Raw genomic sequence first — 23,546 nt, 5'->3', positions numbered from 1 at the left:
GATTAAAGTCATGACTCTAGCACTGAACTTGGAAATTGACACTTGGGCACATGAAAATTGCGTTGTTGCAAATTATCAATTATCAAGTGCTCATGTTGGTAGAAGAGAAGCAAATTTTGGTCTATGAAATTGTTATTGGAATGCTGCTGGAATTCCTTCAAAATCTGGGCATAGGACATCTTTAGTGCAAGTAAGTTTTCATTGTGTTTGTGATCATGTTTTTGCATGAATATAGTTTGTCACTATTTTTGTGGCTGGGTTTTTTTATGCAAAAGGGCTTTTCAAGATGAACATTCTGTACATGTCAACATCATTTGCTTCATTTTGTTAGTCTCCATTAGATTTTTTGTTGTTTGCATGCTATGATTTGTTGTTCCTTTATTAAGGACCATAGTTTGTAGGCTCAGACTTGGAGAGTACTTGGCAAACCAAAATTTGGTTTGGCAAAAAATCGACAACTTAAACCATGAGGAAGGGTTGGCAGATTTTGAAAACCGAGAACCATGAGGAAGGGCTGGCAGATTTTGAAGAACCTCGATGACGTGGGGATGCAAATAGAAAATGCATGGTTTTATAGCAAATGAAAAGTGTGAAAAACACATTTTAACCAATGTTTTACCTGCATTGACATTTTCACCTCTATTTTTCTTGCGTTTGTAAAAACTCGTTGAGCAAAGAAATAGAGTACTTGGCAACTTGGCAAGTACTCATAAAGTTTGCAATCTATGTTAAGGACCATCCATGGTTTTCAACAAACTCACTCCACATCTATCCCTTCTATAGCATTGTCAACATCTTTGCAAAAAAATATGCAATAGGGATATGGGGAGCAAATGGAGAAGTAGTATCTAGTGGCTACACATTAGTAGAAGCCAAAGGTTTAGGTTTGATCTTCATTGCAATTGCGGTTGAAGGTGAAGGAATTGTGGAAATGCTTCCTTTCAATTAGTAGCACTGACCTTCTAGTGTGGTGTTGGCTTTTATAATTTTATCTACATCTTTTATACCCCATCACATAAGTTTTTTGGCTTCTTTAATCTCAATTTTGGCTAATACCAACTCAGTTTCTACCTCTGATTTTTTCCTTTTTCCAAAGCTTATAGAGGACTACTGTGGTGTTGTTCCTCCTATTCTTTATCCTTCAATTTTGTTGTTTTCATTTGACTTTTTTCCCGAACACAAACCATTTAGGGTTGTTTCTTGCTATTTGTTTGAGTAGTTACTTGAAGCATCAACCTTTTATGCCCCACAGTTTTTTAGTTCCTTAATCTTGGTTTTTTTAGCACTTTGACTTTGCCCATTTTCTTGTGCTACTAACATGAACTCTGAATCCTTGTTCTTATTCATGTTAGTACACCCATGTTGACTACGAAAGTTATCTTTCATATTAGTGCAATGCTTACCAATCCTTTTGCTTACTTTTTTTGACATACATTGCCTAATATATATTGGAGCTAAGTGTATAGTTGAAAAAAACATGCTAACATATTAATAGCTTTCCATATGTGAGCATCCTTTATCAATGCAAGATCTTATCATGGATTTTACTTAAGAAGATTAGTTTTAACAAAATGTTGCTGAAGTGATTTCTTGTAAAATCATAATGCTCACCAATTTCAAGTACTTGTGAGAGGTAGAAGTGGTTGTGACAAGCCTTTATCTCTTGGAAAAAGAAGATTTATTATGTAGAATTCAAATACCTAGATAATCACATGTAGATAGATAACTAGGGCTAACTATAAATGACATGTATGGATATTCAAAGAACTATCCCTATATGCATTTTTTTATTTGCTTAAATGTAAAATTGTAACTTAGGGAAACTTATGAAATCCTAAGCCTAGTGTCCATACATGGGCACACACCAACATACCTGTGAGATTAACTTGTGAATCATGCGAAGGAGAAATTGTAGATTATCCCCAATATTCCATAGGTACATGTCCCCTTTTCGAATTAGGTTGTTTTGGGATGGGTATGTCCTTGCAATGAAGAGACACAATTGAAATGGCCCCTTGCTAGCCCCCATCACCACCAGCACAAAGGAGATGTCCTTGGGATGTTTCCCTCAAAGAAGGGATGTTTTTGGGGCTTCCTCCTTGATGGGGACATCGGTGAGATGTTTAGAGTCCTCAAATTGGCTAGGGATTTAAAATAAGATATTGAGTACTTGGAGTATCTTCTATCATCTTTGATGTGAGCCTCTTTATTGTTCTATCAATTGAAAAATGGAACCACAAAATGGCCATGTTTACAACTTTGTGGTTATGTATTTCGATAGTTTGCTCTACGTTGGGTTCAATCACTTCTAGTGTCCTCTTTGATCTTCTTTTATTCCTCCTAGTGAAGACGCATCTTGTTTTTTAGGTATGGCTCTTTGTCGTTCCTCCTCTCCAATAACGATATACCTGAATTACTTGATTTTTACGATAGTGGGTGCTTGACATCTAGAAGTGGGTTTGTAAAGGCTATGAATAAATTTTATATTTTGTAATTTAAAATTAAATTTTATAATAAGATGTATTTAGCAAATGCTATTCATGATATATTTATATGTATGTCTGCAAAGTAAGTCTATTACCAAATTTCATATTGATTACAATTTAGTGGAAAATTCAAGTGCCAGGCAAAAGATTACAATTATATAAAGAAAATTCCAGATCTTTCAATTGTCTTCAATTTATAATATTTCATTTTTATACAAGAAAGATTAAGAGAAAGTAATCTATTGAATAAATGTTTCTCTCACACAAGACCGTGAGAGTGATCTTTATTTTCCTATGCAAAGGAGAAATGCAAAATTGAATAAAACAAATGCATAAGAAAAGATGAGAAGGGAACCAGCCATTGCCTGGGGGTATATGGCTGGCATAAGTCTGTTTTTGCTGGTGTAAGTTTGCATCTCCGGTGTCTTTTAGCCTCCAATTGTCTCCTGGTCATGAAAAGGTCAAAAAGTGGTATGTGTTAGATCCAAGCGATCCAAGCAATGACTGATTATCTGCTAATCATACCTATGCATTTGTATTATTCAATCATGATCCTTTTTGACAGAAAAATAAGCATCAAAGAAAATAGAAAGGAAAGGTCATTCTCATTGCATTGGAGAATCAGTGTTTTTCTAACTGTGCTTGCTTGATGTGCAGAAACAAGTTAAATAAGAATTGCAGATTACAGATTTCATGTATGAGTGGGATTAAATGAGGCTCCCACAAGGGTTGAGCCCAGCTCATATAATCTATGTGACTTTTAAAAAGAAGATGTACATTTCCTTCCAGATAACATGGGCCTAACAGCCGTATTTAACTTGCAATGCAAAAAACGAACAAGAAAACTAAGAAGCTTCATTTTGCTGTGGGAGTTCTATATTGATTTCTAAAAAGAAGCACCATGTTTTATCCACATATACAACGGACAGAAGAATTTGTAGCCAAGGCAAAGGAGCTTGAGGCAAAAAATACATGAGAGATTTATTCCATAATAGCCCTGGACCTTATGGTGCAAATGAACAAGAATAGTATTATGAAATATGTGCGTGAGGACACAAAGTTTGCAGCTCTGTTAGTTGAGAATCTTCTTCAACTACTCAGTTTATCAAAGGGTTGGGCTTCTCAAGCATTGGTGAAACCAAGAGTTATTCCCATTTTGGTAGATATGAACAAGAATGAAGCTGACAAATTTTGCTTCTGGAATTGCAAGCAACATCAAGGCACAACATGAAAGAGGGAATATTTATACCAAAGATCTAGTAGGAGCTGTTGGTGTTCATTTTTGGTATATCTATAACAACTGTTCTGGCTGAGATACTAGCAAACAATTATTGTTCGAAACAAAACTTCTCAGTAGAAGAGATATCAAAACTTTTGGGTTTTGCAATAAAGAAATCTCTAAATGAGAATGTTGGGCCGTGTAGAGGTCTTGATAAGTTGTTGCTCGGAGTAAGGTTTGGTTAAATCTGGAAAATGTAGGACTCGTAATGAGGGCAAAACCATATACTCTACAAATGCCGAGATCTCAACGAGGTGGTAGGAGTTATCAAACCCTTTGTGAGTAAGCAATGGTTTGTAATAAAGAAATCTTTGTCTAAGAAAGCTCTCAAGGCTCTGAAGAATGGAGACTTAAAATTCATACCAGAAAGGTTTGAGAATAATTTCAATCAGTGGTTTCAAACACGTAAAACTGGTGTATTGGCCGACAGCTTTGGTGAGGGCCATCGCATTCCTGTTTGGCATGATTAGAGAAAGAGAAAGGGAATGCATTGTTGCTCGTAATGAGGGCAGAAGCATTTCAAAAGACTATTGAAAACTCTTTTAAAAATGCAAGCAAAGTTCATAAATTAAATACACATTGCCGAGTTTTTCAATGGAAAATGAAAAAATTGCAGAGATGTCTTCAAAATATGCAGCTCGAAAATACCTTTCCCGTTTTTGCAAATGGAGGAAATGCCGTGATTTATGAAGAAATCCCTGCAAGGTCGAAAATGGAGCAAACCGATTGAAGCCATGGACAACTGCCAAAGGAGGGGAGTCAACATGCAGTTCATAGTTTTCCATCTCCTTGTCGGAACCCTAGCAGTGCGGTGGAATTCCTCTTCAGCAGTGTAAAATGCAAAGATGAATACGAAAGTTTAGGTTTTACTACCACTTACATCTCTTTGTATCGCTTTTTTCCCATTTTTATGGGATTGAATTTTATTTTTAACAATGCGAGCTAATGCATAGTGGTCGAGTTTTAGGCTCCCACTTATGAGATGTCACGCTTAGCCGTGGGGAGGCTTTAAAACCCCTGTCTTTCAAAAGATTTATTTTTAAAATCAAAAGATGTAATTAATTTAAATAATTAATTATTATGTTATGTTGACAAAAATATAAACTTCTAGCAACATTAACATAATAACTAATTATTTTAATTAATAAGTTTTGCATATAAAAAAGAAAATTTCCTATCATCATATCCTTATAAGGAAATTATTTTTGCATCTTTATAGCCTTTTGAAATCAATACTTTTCACCCATAGACACATTGAAAATTGTAAAATGAATATTCTAATTGGATAAATTATAAATCCAATTAGTATTTATTATAGTTGTCTTTAATATTTATTCCCAATATGCATATGGAAGAAAAATATTGAACTCAAAGAGGTGGAGTTATCTCATGAGTTTGGGGTCGGATTTGGGCTTAAGGTGCAGTTATGCATGGGTTTGTGCCAGTTCTCCAGCAGTTGATGCTTGATTTTGAGTGTTTCATGGGTCAACCTTCAGTTGACCAAGAGTTTGGACCAGATTTCACACATTTATGCAAAATTTGAAGCCTTTTTGGGTGGATTTTCTTCTCTACTCGGATTTTGAGATCTTTTGAGTTGGAGATCACTCTAGTTTACCTTCAATTGACTTAGAGTCATCTTATCCTTGCATTTGGAAGGCCCTTATGTATAAAGGAAAAAAGCAGTTCATTTGGAAGGGGTTCTGGATTTTTATTCTCAAGCTTGGCAGAGAATTCTTTCTTGTAACTCACATTTATAGTTCTTGACAGAAAATTCAATAAAATACTAGTTTATACCTTATATTTATGAGCTTATTATTTGATGTGTGATTGAGAGTCATTGTCATATTGTGTTATTGATTAAATAACCTTTTTGGAATTTTTGTCTCATGCATAAATCACAGGTTATGCATTGTGATTTATTTAGTTAATTGTTTGAGAAAGTTTTTTTCCTTTCAGTTTTCTGAGTCAAGATCCTTTGCATAAATCACTTTTTGTGATATAAATCAGAGGTGCTTTTGAGTAAAACCAAAGAAACGAGACTCAAACTCGGCTCGGACTTGGCAAGGCCGACTCGGACTCGGGACTCGGCTCCAGACTCGGGAAAGTGAAAAACTCAATAAATTTAGAGATTTTTAAAGATTTAAAACTTGTTTCAGACACCCTTTATTGAATACACCTTAAAGACACAAAAACATCATCAAACTCGGCTCATTTGATTACATACACAAGTATACATCAATCACATAAGCATAAACGCAAATTGTAGCTGAAGAAAATAACAAACATAGATATATAAATATTGTCAAATGTATACAATATTACAAAACTCATGGAATAAAAAATCCATGTCATCATATGATCATCATCAAATGTTTCATACAAATACCAAAGGTAAATAGTAAATACTAAATACAACTACAAGTGTACAAGCCTATGGCTCAGAGGGTCGTGCACCCTCTCGCTTTGGCCCCCTGTGAAGGCATTTAAAGTAGGTCTTGGATGATTCAGCAACCATAGTCGCTCCCCGTGACACCATGCCATGCTCACCAACATCAAGAACAGTTGTGTCACTTTGAGTCTCAGTATTTCCTATCTCTGCTCGTGCTCTCTGCTCCTCCTCTGCCATGGCTACAGCCTCAGCCTCTATATCTACCTGGTCGATCCAATCAATGTCATCATCACTAAAGACAGTTGTAGGAGTCCCAGGAGCTGTCTGATTCTCATTGGCCCACTCTGCTTCAAGATCAACCTTGTTGGTGAAAATTTTGTACATTTGGAGAAATATACAAAATTGTGGTTTCAACCACAGCACATGAGTAAAAACTCTCCTAATTAAGGGAAGGCTCCCCCTATTTAACTACAACTTGGAAAATAAAATGGGATGGGATAGCAATCTTTCTTCTTTTTTCAAGAAAGACAATATCCTTTTCTCTTCACAGAAAAGGATAGCGATTGAATAACAACAGTAACCACTTTTAAGTGAAATAAGAGAAAGGAAATGAAGTTTTCTGAAAGCGCAAAGACTTCCGTCACTTCCTTTGGGACGGGACAGCAATACCAAGCTCAAAGACTTGACTATTGGAAGTCCTATCTACCCTTTGCTATACTAAATTTTACAATGAATAAAAGATAACAGCTCAAAGACTGGAATAATCTATTCTTTCAACACAAAGACAAGAACTAATGCAAGCTCAAAGACTTGCTGCTATTTCTTATCAAACAGTAATTTTTCCTCAAGAATAGACGCAAGCTCAAAGACTTGCTACTCCTTCAAGAGAGTTTCCTATTTTAATTAATTTTCTCTACTTGCAACTCAAAGACTTCAATCAGATTGGACTAAGCTCCTTTAGAAACACTTTGCATAGAAGAAATAAAAAGACTCAAACTCAAACATGTAGCTCAAAGACTCAAAACTTGAGTAATCCTTCTTTATTATTCTTCAAAAACTTTCAATCCACATACATAAGCTCAAAGACTTCTTGCTGTAAATTTGGCAGAGTTTTTGCTTGCTTTCCAAAAGATGATAATTACAATGGACTCCTCAAGTATTTATAGAAGAGGAGCCTTGAGAAAAAGGTGGGAGGATCCTAACTAACTTGAGAGATTCTCTCAACCACCAAGACTCATTCAATAAATAACTGAGACTTCATTAACTAACTAAGAGTTACTCCAACTAACTTAGACTTATTCCAACTACAGTCCTAATCGAACACAACTTGTAGTTGATTTACATGTAATTACAAAAGTGCAAGTAATGTGTAACTTGCATTTTACAAAAAATACTTTTACATGCAACTTGTCAAAACTAAATTACAACTAAAGATTACAAAAGAGGGAAAATTCAACTAGTCAAAACTAAATTACAACTAAAGATTACAAAAGAGGGAAAATTCAACTAAGTGTTGAAAAACACTTAAGTTGCATTTTGTGAAGACACAAATCCTTGAAATTTCCGGATGCTCGCTTGTAGTTCTTCAGGATTCGGTTCATGGGTGTTCTTGGCAACAACCATAGTCTTCACAATAGTGTCGTGACAGCGGAGGAGCGCGGAATTGTTTTTATCCAGGATAGACTAGATTTCATGCAGAAAGGCTTGGTGTTTCATCAATGCTTGAATTGAAGCTGCCGAGAATTGTTCGCTCCTCCATTCATTATGAATCCTCATCTGTAAATCAGCAAGAACTTTTTCTTCTGGAATCAGCTCTCCATCCTGACTTACTATGTTGCAAGAGGCCCTTTCACAATGTGAGACAATATCTCGGTAAACTTCACCCCGGAATCTCCTTGCATCACCGATCTCCTCAATTAGGGATTTAAGAACAAGGCTCTTGTTTTCCATGAGTTCTTCAAATTCCAAGTACATGACCTTGGAAGAGATGATGGCATGCTCCTGCAAAATACTCAGCTGTTGTTGGGGTATGGTATGCCAGATTGTCAGACTTTTCTCAACACTTTCCAGATTCTTTTTGAAAGTGTTAGAAGTCTAATCCAGTTTCTCCTCAATGGTTTCCAACTTAGACATTATTTGAAAAATGTCTTTTATTACTTGTACACATTGATCATGAAGCTGATCAACCCAGGAATCCAGTGCTTGTACTTTCTAAGCAGCCCTTTCCACTCCACGAATTGATTCTTGGGAACCAGAAGAACCTATGGAGTTACTCCCTTCAGTAGCAGGTTTTGTGATTTTATGAATGGCTGCCATAAGCTATCGGTTTTCCTCTTCTAGCTTGTCTTTCTTCGCAAGAAGATCATCACACCTTTGCACTAATGAAGCAACAGAAAACTGAGCATCATGTTTAATGACCTCATGCATTTGCTTGCCCAATTCTATCCTTGTAACCTTATAATCAGCAGCTGACATTTCATCAAGTGGCTTATCTGCAATAGGTTCCACAATTTCAGCTACTTTCATCTTGTTGCTATCAACAGTTACCCTAGAGATAGTCTTGGCCTTCTTAGCAACTTTGGATTTGGACTGTTTGAGTTGCTGGTAGTCAAAGGCATCAGGTGAGATCTCTTGCTTCTTCCTTTTCAGGGTGAAAGAACTAAGCCATGGAGGCAAAGTCATCAACTCACTTCCAGTAGCAGCCGTAGGTGAAGGAGAAGCAGTTTCTGTTTGAATTACCGTGGTCACCCTCGGAGGAATATCTGTTTGGACAGCAACCAAGGTTTTCTTAGTTACCAATGGGCATGAAGATTGCCTCATGAATTCTTCAAAACCAGAAGTGGAAGTATCAATTTCTGATAACTAAAAGCAAGTGGGATTATCTTCAGGGACTTTCAACACACTTTCTTGTTGTCAATCAGGAGAAGGCTCGTATGCTGAAATGGGAACTGCATTCTGAGGAGACTCATCCACGAGCAAATCAGGAGGAGAAAGAGGCGTCTCAATGGAAACTAGAGGAATGACCACATGAGGCGAGTCTAAAATTGGAGATTTAGGAGCATTGTCAGATTGTTGCCCCTCTTCTGGATTATCCAGATCGATCACCTGAACATGGAATCGTGATTTCTCCTTCCCACAAATAGTCGTCTCCTCAGGAGGGAGCACTACTGCATGACTGACTCGTAACTTGATTCTTGTGCCTGAAGATGAAGCACCCTCCTTATTGTCAATCTGAATCTCAGATTTCCGCCCAAGAGGCCCTGTAGAATCATCTTCTTTACCAACCTTGATTTTGATAAGTCTAACAGCATTACTTTTCAGCCATGCATTGGTGTTGGCCAAAATAGGCTGAAATCTGTCAAGGATGGAGATGCACTCCTTGTGTGACCATTGGATCAAAGGAAGTGGAGCTTCCTCAACCCTTCGTGAAGTGTATTCAGGATCAAGTATATGCCCGTCATCAATCATCCCTTGTGGGATATCCGCCAAGTTCAAGTCAACAATTTTCTCAACAGTGAGCCTGCAGTATTCCATCTTCAGAACGCCGGCTTCGGTGCGCAGATCTACCCAAATGTCTTCAATGCGATGAACATGCACAAAAGATTTCTTGATCTTCTCCTTCATACCTCTATAATCAAAATCAGCTCTAGGTTTGAACCTTTTAAGCTTGATTTCCTGCAATTCAGCCTCCATGGCCTTAGCCTTCACAGATGTGACAAGGGAGTATCGACCAATTTTCAATGGGTTTGTGGTAGAGATCCCCATTCCAACCTTGTGTCTAGCAGACTGAAAAGTATGAACAGCCATGATCTGTCTTCCCAACTCCATAAGAATTATCTTATCGGTTGGGTATCTTGGAAGCATGTATGGCTGACCATCATAGCATCCAATCCTCATATAGGTGAAGGTGGGAAATTGCAGGAACAAACACGCATACTCAGACACCTTGACCCATGCCTCATCTGATACTCTTTTGTTCCTGAGATCCATGTCAAACTGACACATGAAATATCCAAAGAATGCATCTTGGACCCTTCTAAAATGCAGTCTGTTGGGTTTCAATGGCAACTGGTCATAATATTCCGAAACTGGTATAAGCGAGCGATCACCCTTGGTAGAAAGACCTGGAAAGTGTCTAAGTGATGCTGCTAAATATACCAAATAAGAATTCATGAAGAAGGTCATGGTGGTAGGAACTGCTGTAAGTTGTTTGCACAAGGCATCACTGATGACTTCCCCCCATGAAATGTGATGTGACTGTCGTATGAACATAATGAACTGATACATCCATGGCTCAAAGACATTGGAATGCTCAAGGCCCATCATCCTACTGAGAAGAGTGATGGTGTCTCCTATCTCCCATTTGAATTCACAACGGTACAACTTTGCCCACCTTGAGAAGGAAGGACGTGGCTCTTGGATCCACCTATTGATGTGTCGCTTGCAATCTTTTTCCCTTTTCACATAATACTCTGCTGCACTTTCTTTAGTGATTTCCATATAAACAGGTGCAGGAGGTATTCTGAAGACCTTCTCGATTGTATCTGCATCAAGACGAATTATAGCTTCACCATCATCATTTTTTATGACTCTTGATTCCTTGTCAAAATGATGGGCGCATGCAAGAACGAACTTAGGTTCTAGGGCAGCCACTGGGAAGGAAGATGCATGATGGATATGGCTGTCCAACAGCCGCTGCAAGTTGTTATCTTGTGGATCTTCTACCCTGTTGATGAATTCTGCCATATCAAGTGCCCTATCTCCGTGTCCCTGATGCGATCCAAAGGAGAAGAAACCTGGGAAGGTGCAACCTCATTCTGATATTTGTCATATTTGTATTTCATTTTCTTTGGAGTTGGAGATGTTGGCAAATCTGACATTGATTGTGAACCTAGAATGCTGTGATGAAGACTCAAAAGAGTTAAGGCAACATCATAGTCAGCTGCAAATATCATTCTTCCTTCTTCAAATGGGTAAAACTTTGATTTTTGAATTTCACGATTTTGTGAGAGGAGCAGGGGAAATATGTAGAAATGGGAAAATCTTGACTTTGACCAATTTCGGATCTTGGGAGAATTTTCGCAAGTATACAAGTTGGAAAGGACATACATGCACTCAGGGTTTTAAAACCCGAATACAAGTACACTTGTAAATTCGAAAATGGAGAAATGGACGAAAAATGAGATTTTGACTTGTGGGAAATGATGGAAACAAAAAGTACAGATATGGGGAACATGAATGGATAGAAATGGGAAAATCTGGGAAAGTCATTTTCATGAAAATGGGAAGAACTCTTCGACATGTAATCTGGTTTTTAAAACCTGAATTTGCAAGGGAGGGGTATTTCACACTTTTCGACTTGGAATTTTAACCAAAAATGGTTAAATTCCTTAACCGTAGGGGAAAAACAAGAATTTCCAGCGAACTTGTAATTGAGATTAAAAATTCCCGAATACAAGTAAAGAGGGAATTTTGGGAAGAACAATGCAATTCAAAAATTGCATACCAATGGGAAGATTTCTTTCACAAAAACCAATTTTTGGGGAAAGAACAACACATGCCGAAAATACAACTAAGAACGAAAATTAAGAAAACAAGAAAATAATAAAATGAAGGAAAGAAAGGAAAGAGAACATACCTTTCTTAAAAATGCAAAATGCTTCTCCAATAATGCAACAATTCTTGGAATGAAGAAGCAAAACCAGTAAAAAGGAGCAATCCGTAATGCCAAACCCTTATCACGTTTTTTGCAAAAATGTCTTATATGGAAAAACGTGGCACCAAGCAAGAGCAAAATGTCATAGAAAATGCTTGAATGCTTCTTAAACCTCAACGCCTTGGTACTTCAAGCTAAAACGATCCATGTCCTTGAAGATGCGTGGTATTCAACACTTCCAATATGCAGCCATAATGATTCACGTGGAGGAAAAAACGTGGCACTTATTGCATATTGGAGGGCATCATTAAATAGCTTAAAACTCCTCCCAAACTCCACGCCTAGGTGAGAAACGGCAAAACGATTTAGGAGTTTGCAGTTTGTTGAAGATTTAATCCCTCAAAATGTGGCATTGAAGAAAAACGTGGTTGCTGATTTAGGGCAAAAAACCAGTAAATGTATCCTCCAAATGTCACGAAAGGTGTCCAAGAATGCATGAAAATAGGATGCAAACCAAAACGCCTCCTTCCTCCAACAATTTCTCCACAAAATTTGCCTTGAAATGGTCAAAAATCATTTTTCCTTGCATTTCGGGTTTTTTGGAGCAAAAGACAAGTTCGAAATGCATAAGGGAATGAAAATCGGGTTTTTTAGAACAAATAACAAGTTCTAAAATTCACTTTTTCACTCACTAGGTCAAAATCGGGTTTTTTGAATCAAATAGCAAGTTTTATTTTTCACTTTTTCACTTACAAGGCAAATTCGGGTTTTTTGAACCAAATGACAAGTTTAAAATTGTCAAAAATGCACTTGCAAGGCAAAATCAGGTTTTTTTGGAGCAAACTACAAGTTTTAAAAACCTGTAAAAGGGAAATAAAATCCCTACAACAAGTTAGAAATACTTGCACACATGTAATGGGGATTTAAAATCCCTATTACATGTAAAAACCATTAAAGTAGGGGTTTTTTGACCAAACTACAAGTTTACTTGCAGTTGAGCCAAAAAATCCCTATTTTAACTAAACATGACCAAAAAACAATTAAAATTAACAAAGGAAGGAAGGAAAAATTAAAATAAATTACAAGTAACATCTTTTAATAAAAATGCATATGTAATAAGCTAAAAATTCCCCTACAAAAACCCAAAACAATGAATATCATTAAAACTTGCAGTTTGAAGAAAATTCTCCACCTGCAGTCGGGGTTTTAAAACCCGAAATTGAAAGAAAGGCATAGCAAACGAACCCAGAATTTGACGAAATTCGAAACGTAGTTCGAGGATAGACTGATGATTAAGCCAGTCCAAGGATTCGTCAAAATTATGTCTCGAGAAGCGTGCCATAGAGTAAAATTTTTCATTTTTTCACAAAAATTTTAACGTAGTGGTCCTTCATTTTTGGAAACAAAAATGAGGACAACAAACCTCATCTAGAATGATAGGAGAGATGTCAACTAATGCATTCTTTCTCATTCTTAGGTGGAGGTTGTAATGAATAAAGATGAGATTATTCATCTTTTCCACAGATAATCTATTGCGCCTCTTAGTGTATGTAATGCCCCGCCAGGAACCCTAAAGGATTGCAACACTACAAGGCAACTAAAGGGAGAAATTATTTTTTTTTTTTAAAGATTAAGAGAATTAATCATAACTTGCACAACTAAAAACATAAGCGGAAGACTATCATTGACATCCTAAAGGGTTACCAATGAAGATTACTTCTAATGAAAACTACATCACAATATTAATCCAATTATCTATCTAAAATAGGGAAAGCCAATTACGATTAAATAACTCAAATTTATAAATTGATCTCCAAAAGATAGATTTAAAGAATTACAACATATATACTTCCAATGATTCATTTATACATAAGATGAAAGATGATAGAAACAACATATATCCCATGAACTTAAATTACAACATTTCATAAATTACATGGCTTCCATAGAACAATAAGATACAAAGGTTACAAAGTTGCTGATACAATGACCACACGGGCCTCAATGGTACGATATCAAGAACATGAGTTGCCATACGAAGCAAGAACCAAGATACACTGGCGAAGCCAATCCTCGCAAGAAGGTAGGAGCAAAATATCCAATGGGAAGTGGCACTACCACCCGACCATGTGATCCCATAATGGAACCACCCCACCGTGCTAGGAGATAGAAGAAGACCCTCAAGCAAGCAAGATAAGTACAACGGTTCACATGACTCCGCAGTACACAAGTGACTCGACTCACAAACACTAGCGACCCTAAAGAGAGAGTGTCATCACATGGCTTAAGATGGTTACCCTAGGTAGGTCTCCATAGGTCCCGGCCCCCGTCTTGGGTTATCCTGGTAACCTCTCCCGAACCCCCGACTCCATCTAAGCATCATGCGGACCCTACCATCCTTTCGTGAGGACAAGGTGGTAGGTTTGCAATTCCAGGCCTTCCCAAACACCTTGAGCCTTTACAAGCACTCAACCGTGTACGGGGTACATTATCTTAATTAAATTAATAACTACCCAACCCCTAAACAAATTATTAGGTTATCACTTAATAGCTGACTTTCGAGGGGTTATCCTGCCATCCACTTCGGGTGCGGCCCCCGCCCGAAAGCCACTCTCTCTACTAGGACACTAACTGGATAAGACTCTCTATGAGAACTCTATGGTGGGGCTGACAACCATAAATAATCCAGACATAACACAGGTGAAGGACTCACAATCACAAACCCAGGGTTGACCATTAGGGACATAACACATGATGGCTCACATCCTCAAGGTTTAAACATCGACACCTGACCAAGGGTAACATCAACGACATAATGACAATCTTAACCATAATGCAACGACATTTAAACAACTAGATTGCAATTAATAAAACACAAGATCCTACACAAGCAATCTTTCTTTTAAGCAGTCAACAACATAAAATGCTCGCAATAAGGATTTCTGGAATTAAAGAACTCGCATCTATTTAACATAAAGAAATGATGAAGTCACATGTCTAATAAGGTTGAATTGGAACCACAATTACGATTCTAAACCCCCAACCAGTTGATGATGATAAAATTACAATTTACCCAATTCGACTATAACCAAGTCAACATTTAAATCAAATAAAACAGATATATATATAGGCTAATATAAAATAATTCCAAAAATTAATAATCACTTCCATATCATTTATATATTTTCCAAAATGCAACGAAAATAAATTTAGTCACTAAATAAAAGAATTATTAATTAACCTTAATGTCTTATAACTATCAATTAACTTAATATTATTATTTAATATTAAATAATAACAATATTATTATTACTGTTTAAATAACAATATATTATTATTTATTATTAAAAAAGATAACTTTATTTATTATATTTTACAACTAACCATTATTATATCATTATTATTTTTTTTTTTAAACTAAAAAAAAAATATAAAAAAAAATTACAAAAAAAACTACGTGGGGCCCAAAGCACCCACGGCAGCAAGTGCTGCTATCCTCAGACTTGGGGAAGCAGCGCTGCTGCTAACCCCAAGCTGGGGAAGCAGTGCTAGCTGCAGGGAGAGGGGGTGCGTGGGCTGGGTTGAGCCCAGCTCCCCGCCACCGCCCCCAATCCCAAACTAATAACATTTTTTTTTATGTTTTAAATTTTTTTTTTGTTTTCATAAAATCAAATTCCGTTTTTTAACAAAAAAAAAAACGTCTCAGACAAAAAAGAAGATAACAGCAGAGATACAGAGATGAAAATCTCTGTTAGAAAAAAAATAACAAATAATTCTCTAGCCAATTCCTTTTTTTTAAACAAACATTCAACAAATAGATATATTATAAAAGTCACTGGTAATAACAATTTTACCAGCAATAAAACTTCTGAGACAAAACAGAGGCAAGAAAAATTCACCCAAATCAGCCTAGTTCATTCATAAAATTAAATTGAATGGGAATAAACTTGATCTCTAATCCCCAATTGAATTTCTTTGCTCCAAACAGGAATGGACAAGAGAAATTTAACTCATAATTATTCTTTTTAAACTGAAAATTACCAGGAAAAACTAATTTATAAATGCTTGGCAAAATTTTGCCAGCATAACACTACTAAAACCCAAAACAATAATTCCAACTACAAACAACCAAAAGCCATGAATTTCATGCACAAGCAAAAATGAAGAACATAAATTAAATTATGTAATTACTTGGAGAGAGTTTGAGTTTGAGATTTGGTAACAAAATAGATGGAATTCTTCTTCAACAATCTCATGGCAAGCAAAGACTCAACACCCAAAACTCATAAACCAAGCTTTAAACAATAAACAAAGAATTGGAAGAAAGCATGGATTTTTAAAATTAGACAAGAAGGATTCAACCAACCTCTAGAGTTCCCAAGAAGAAGTTGTGTGCTTCAGCAGAATTCCAAGCTAATTCAAAACCCAAATCCTCCTTTCAAGAAATTTTCCCAGAATTTGTTTTTCTCCTCCAAACAAGAATATCCTCCAAAAATCTTCTCCAAGGTAAAATAGTAAAACCATTTTTAACCTAATTTTCTAGGTTGAAATATTTTTCTATTTAAAAACATTAAAATAAAACAATTGACTTTTTTTTTTTTTTTTCTTTTTCATATTCCTCTAAAATAAATGGAAATTCCCTTTTTTGAAAATTACTTTTCTCATATTAGCAATTAAATCAACTTTTCAACTAAGATGGAAAACAAAAAGTTAGCTTTATTTGTATTTATTAAAAGCAATTACTTTATTTATTTTACTTCTTCCATTGGATTTAGACATGATTACTTTTCCAAAATAAACAACTATAGCTTTAAATCTAATAAATTAATCAATTAAGCTTGGTTCAAGGCATAAAGGCATAATAATGAATAAATTGCTTATACCAACAAAGAATGACAACTTAAACTTAAATAATTAACCGAACAACTATGGCACCCAAATCGAGGAAAAGCAAAAAGACTCGAAATTCGAACCAAAGGGATGGACGACCGACTGACGACACTCACAAGAGTAGACTGAGGATAAGGACTAGGGTCAACAGCTATCTCCTCCACTCCCATCGGACATATAAGGCACACTCAGACCTGTGAAGCCAGGTGGAGACGATACCCCGTACCTACCCGGTACTTGTACCTGCAATATCCTGCATCATCGAATCACACATGCATGCATATAAATATAGAATACACGGTACGCACACCGATGAAGGAGAATCGCGATGTTCCCTGTCTCATCGAAATGAGTGAAGGAAAATCGTCCCCTTGCATCCAATACAATTGCAGACACGCAACATATATATGACAAATCGCCTAGATAAAGTAAGATGTCAGTACAAAGCAATAATCCATGAAATACTAGAAATCACCAGTACTGAAATACTAAAAATAACTCATGCATCTAACATCCAGATAAACAGGAAATAATATCCAATACGTCTGCAAAATATCGAGCAATAAAGTGTCAACTGAATAGTAAACTGCAACATAAAATCAGTCTAATAAGTCCGATCGAGAAGGGGTACTACATTCTCCCCCCCAAAACTAGGCTTACTCCTGGAAGCCTAAAATAGATAAGAATAGAGCTCTCTCATCTTCGTTGCATCCTCCCATGTCGCCGAGGTCTCATCATTTGGGTCCCATAGGACCCTTACCTGGTCGATGGTGCGACCCCTGAGGATCAAATCCCGACGCTGAAGAATGCGCACGGGCTCCATGGAAAGCTACCTGTCCTCGACCTGCAAAGCGTTCCAATCAAGAACATGAGTCACATCGGGGTGATAAGGTCGAAGAACTGAAACATGAAAGACATCGTGGATGCGGGCTAGACTCGGTGGCAAGGCAAGACGGTAGGCAACAGGTCCTATCCTCTCAAGGATCTCAAACGGGCCAACAAAACGAGGCGCCAACTTAGAACCCTTTCCATAACGGATCGGACTCTTCCGCGGACGCACTCTCAAGAAAACACGGTCGCCAACAGAAAACTGACGATCTACCCTGTGAGCATCTGCATACTTCTTCTGCCTATCCTGTGCAGCAACCAAATGCTCACGAATCCGCTCTACTTGCTGCTCCATCTCTCGAAGAATATCCAGGCCTATAAGCACCCTGTCCTCTAGCCGATCCCAACTCAACGGAGTACGGCAAGGACGACCATACAATGCCTGAAAGGGGGACATACCTATGGAGCTATGATATCCGTTGTTATAAGCAAACTCCACTAGATAAATATAATCCTCCCAACGCAACTACTGATCCATAACATACATGCGAAGCATGTCCTCTAAAACCTGATTCACACGCTCAGTCTGACCATCTGTCTCTGGGTGATAAGCTAAACTGAAGTTCAACTGAGTTCCCAAAGCATGCTGAAGTGAGGTCCACAATGCTGAGGTAAAGACTGGATCTCTATCAGAGATTATCTGCCTCGGAATCCCATGCAATCTCACCACATCTTCCAAGAAGACACGAGCCACCATTGCTGCTGTATAGGAAGCTCGGATGGGAACAAAATGAGCAACCTTCGTCAACCTGTCCACAATGACCATGATGGCATCATGACGACGTGAAGAAACAGGCAACCCAACAATGAAATCCATGGAAATGATGTCCCATTTCCAATCCGATACTAAATTAGGCTGTAAAAGCCCTGTCGGGTGCTGATGCTCCGCCTTCACTCACTGACATTCCAAACACTTCGACACAAAATCGGCAATGTCACGTTTCATGCCAGCCCAATGATAAATCTGTCTAAGATCTGCATGCATCTTCTTGACACCTGGATGTGCCGAATAAGGTGCACGATTGGCCTCAGTCATGATCAAAGTGCGAAGACCCTCCAAAGGAGGTACGTAGATCCGGCCAAGATGACGTAGAAGGCCATCCGTCTCAAGACTAAAACCAGAAAATCTACCCTCTAACGGCCTCCCGGACTCCAACACGGCTCTAACATCCTGATACCAAGAGTCCTGAGGAAGAACTCCAAGAATTCTCTGCCTCAAGTCCACTCCAAGGGACAATGCTGAAACTTCATGCCGCCTACAACTCAAAGCATCAACCACTACATTCTCCTTCCCCTGAATATATCGAACCTCAAAATCATACTCGCAAAGGAATTCCATCCACCTTCACTGTCGAGCATTCAAGTTCGGCTGCGTGAAGATATACTACAAACTGCGGTGATCACTATGCAGCTCAAACCGACGCCCTAACAGAAAGTGACGCCACCTAACCAAAGCATGCACTACAGCTGCCAACTCCAAATCATGAACTGGATAGTTCAACTCGTGGTCCTTGAGTTTGCGAGACTCATAGGCAACCACATGTCCATCCTGCATAAGCACCGCACCTATACCTTCTAAAGAGGCATCTGTGCATACCACGAACTCTCTGGATGGATCAGGGACTGCCAAAATCGGAGCACTGACAAGGAGTTCCTTCAAGGCACGAAACGCTGACTCACACTGCTCTGACCAAACAAACTTCTTCCCTTTCCTCTGAAGAGAAGTAATCGGGTGACCTATTTGGGAAAAATCCTTAACAAAGCGACGGTAATATCCGGCCAAACCCATAAAGCTCCGAACCTCTGAAACATTGGTCGGCGCTGGCCAATCCACTATGGCTTGGATCTTTGAAGGATCCACAGATACACCCTCTCCTGAAACCACATGACCAAGATATTTCACCTCAGTTTGGAAGAAATCACACTTCGCCAAATTGGCATAAAGCTGATTCTCCCTCAAGCATTGCAAAACTTGTCGCAGGTGACCCTCATGTTCTTCCATAGATCTAGAATAAATCAATATATCATCCAAGAACACAAGAACAAAATGATCCAGGTATGCACGAAAACCCCCATTCATGAGGTACATGAAAACTGAAGGCGCGTTTGTCAACCCAAATGGTACTACTGTGAACTCATAGTGACCATAACGAGTGCGAAACGCTGTCTTATGAATGTCTGCATCATGAATGCGCAACTAATGGTACCCAGATTTCAGATCAATCTTAGAGAACACCTTGGCTCCCTTCACCTGATCGAAAAGATCATCAATACGAGGCAATGGATATCGATTCCGGATGGTTACCTTATTCAGCTGTCGGTAATCAATGCATAACCGAAGAGAACCATCTTTCTTCTTTACAAAGATAATAGGCGCACCCCAAGGAGAGACACTAGGACGAATGAATCCTTTGGTCAACAATTCCTCCATCTGCAACTTCAACTCACTCAACTCCTGAGTAGTCATCCGATATGGAGCTCTCGAAATAGGTTCTGCACCAGGAACCAAGTCAATGCGAAAGTCTATGTCTCGCTTCGGAGGCATACCGGGAATCTCCAACGGAAACACATCAGCAAACTCTCGAAGAATAGGGTGACCATCAAGAGCGATTTCTCGACTCTCTCCCTCATCCATATCCTCAAGAGTTACTGCAAAAAACTGACATCCTCTACGCATACACTACTTAAGTTGCATAGCGGAAATCATACGTAAGGATATCGATCTCTGAACTCCAACGATCCCCACTTTCCTGCCATGGTCATCTAAACACTCTACTGTCTTCTGAAGACAGTCCACATGAGCACTGTGAGATGCTAACCAATCCATCCCCAACACTACTCCATAGGATCCCAAAGGAATGACTCGAAGGTCAACAGAAGTCACAAAGGGACCTAGGTCCAACTCACAACTAGGAACAAAGGCATCTACGAACACGCGCAACCCGGTAGCCAACTCTACTTGCCACCTATCCGCCTGCTTAGCAGACGCGAGTCCACACCGCTCCACAATGGACGAAGAAATAAAAGAATCCGATGCACCGGAATCAAAAAGCACTGAGATAGGGATACCACACAACACACCTGCGGCCTCAATAACTGTCCCCTGATGCTCAGCCTGGCGGTCATCAACCGCTGCAAACACTCTGTGGGATCTACCAGCATCCCCTACTGTAGGCTCTGATGCAGCTGGCCTCTGACTCCCCATCTGGTGGGAACGCTGAGGACACTACGCGACTATATGACCATACTGCCCACAAGAGTAGCAAGCTCCTCTACCTAGTCCTCTACCTCCAGTCGGCCCATTGGACTGCTGAAAACTTCCCCTGCTAGGGGCCTGAGATGCACTCTGAGAAGACTGTCCTGGAAAACCCTACTTGCTCCTCCGCCAGTTCCTGTTCCTCTTATGATGAGGGTTGCCACCTTGCTGGCCCTGAGACTGATTCGGTTTCTGCTGCTGCGGTTGCTGTTGCGGCTGCTGCTGCTGTCCACCCTTAGCGGGTGCCTGAGGAGTCCTGAATGGTGCCGTTGACTGGGACTGATTCCCACGAGCTCTGTTCCCACTGAAAGGAACACTCCCTATCTGAACTCCTGACTGTCCACCATGCGCACGGATGAGGTTCTGCTCAACCAATCTGGCTTTCGCCACCGCTACCTCCACTGAAACTGGCTCAAAAACTCTAACCCCTCCACTAATGCGGTCATTAAGACCTCTCAAGAAATGTTGTACGAGCATAGCCTCATCGTTGCCAATCCCGGCATACTGTTTCAGCTCATAGAATCTATGCTCGAACTGGTCAACTGACATACCAAACTGCCACAATGCATAGAACTCATCTGCCCGAGTCTGTCTCCACTGCGGTGAGAGAAACCGTGCTCTGAATCTCTCTAAGAAAATCTCCCAAGAAACAGTGTTGATACTCAGACCAATCTTCTCCTCCTCTAACTTCCACCATATTGAAGCAAAATCATCGAGACACATGATCGCACATCTCGCTCGGGTGTTGCTACTATATGGGAACATAGCGAAACACCTATCCAAACTAATCAACCAAGTCTCTGCCTCGAGACCTGTGCCTCGACCATCGAAGAAGGGAGGGTTGGTCCTCAAAAGATCCTTGATGTGACTCGAGGGAGCTGAATCATGGCCAACTAGAACCTCTCTCCTCCTAGGAGACCTCTCTCTCTCTCTCTCCTCTGAAACGTGCTAATGCGACTCCCCAACCTGAGCATGGATGGGCTGCTCACCTTCAGGCCTAGGGCCTAGCCTAGCTAGAACCTCCTAAAACATCTGCCTCAGCTCTTCCCTTTCGGGAACCTGCTCTTCTACATGCGGTAATTCCTGATGCACTGGCTGATCCTGCTCCACACTCACATGAGCGGGTGGTGGTGAAGGACTATGGCGGTCTGAACCTCGACCCCGTCCCCCACCTCTACCTCTATTGCGGCCACCAACACGGCCAACTCCCTTAGCTTTCCTGACCATGATCAAAACTACAAAAGAGAAAACAGTTCAGATCAATGACAAGGATAAAGCAAGGGAAATCCAAACACTAAGATGTACACACAAGGTCAAACTGAATGGGCTCACTACAATCCCAAAGTACCCAATGTTGAAACATGGGCTCTGATACCAAATGTAATGCCCCGCCAGGAACCCTAAAGGATTGCAACACTACAAGGCAACTAAAGGGAGAATTTTTATTTTTTTTAAAAGATTAAGAGAATTAATCATAACTTGCACAACTAAAAACATAAGCGGAAGACTATCATTGACATCCTAAAGGGTTACCAATGAAGATTACTTCTAATGAAAACTACATCACAATATTAATCCAATTATCCATCTAAAATAGGGAAAGCCAATTACGATTAAATAACTCAAATTTATAAATTGATCTCCAAAAGATAGATTTAAAGAATTACAACATATATACTTCCAATGATTCATTTATACATAAGATGAAAGATGATAGAAACAACATATATCCCATGAACTTAAATTACAACATTTCATAAATTACATGGCTTCCATAGAACAATAAGATACAAAGGTTACAAAGTTGCTGATACAATGACCACACAGGCCTCAATGGTACGATATCAAGAACATGAGTTGCCATACGAAGCAAGAACCAAGATACACTGGCGAAGCCAATCCTCGCAAGAAGGTAGGAGCAAAATATCCGATGGGAAGTGGCACTACCACCCGACCATGTGATCCCATAATGGAACCACCCCACCGTGCTAGGAGATAGCAGAAGACCCTCAAGCAAGCAAGATAAGTACAACGGTTCACATGACTCCGCAGTACACAAGTGACTCGACTCACAAACACTAGCGACCCTAAAGAGAGAGTGTCATCACATGGCTTAAGATGGTTACCCTAGGTAGGTCTCTGTTGACGTGGATGAAATCGCATTGCTGCAAACTCCATACGGCCAACGCAGAATAGAATAGCCGACTGATTATCCTACTCTCTCTTGAGATAAGGAAGTCTCTAATGCTGTTTTCTAAGTTTGATCAAAGGAGACTACCTCAAGGTTTCTTTTGTCAGGTCTTGACTGTGGGATCTCTCAGTGGCTTTATGTGTTTATGCTGGAAACACAAGGGGACTTACGTTTGATTGGCAATTCCATGTATAAATTCTCGGGGACCTTTTACGGTTTTCTTTCAGGTGACGTTGGTTAATTTGAAGCTGATTTAGCAGGACTGCAGATTTCTAAAAAAGGGGGATAAAATTGGGAGGAAAGAAAGGAAGGATAGGGAGAGAGAGAGAGAGAGAGCTGTAAATTTTAACTAGGACAGCAGATTCAATCAAGCAGACAGACACCTCCAGGAAACTAAATTAAGCATCATCAGTCATTCAGACACAATGTTTGCATAAACTTAGTGCAATCTTCGAAGGAGAAACCAGATTTTCATATTACCAAATACGATATTAGAACTTCTACATTCATG

The 23,546-nt window shown here is 39.1% G+C and overlaps 1 pseudogene; it reads left to right on the top strand.

Annotated features, from left to right (window-relative positions):
* The window catches only part of LOC131056025 (histidine--tRNA ligase, chloroplastic/mitochondrial-like), a 153,076-nt pseudogene that overhangs the window by 49,758 nt on the left and 79,772 nt on the right, over positions 1-23,546 (top strand).

Source organism: Cryptomeria japonica, chromosome 8, assembly GCF_030272615.1.
Source record: "Cryptomeria japonica chromosome 8, Sugi_1.0, whole genome shotgun sequence".
NCBI lineage: Eukaryota > Viridiplantae > Streptophyta > Pinopsida > Cupressales > Cupressaceae > Cryptomeria > Cryptomeria japonica.
The sequence above is the reverse complement of the archived record's forward strand: the minus strand, read 5'-3'. Positions and strand labels throughout refer to the sequence as shown.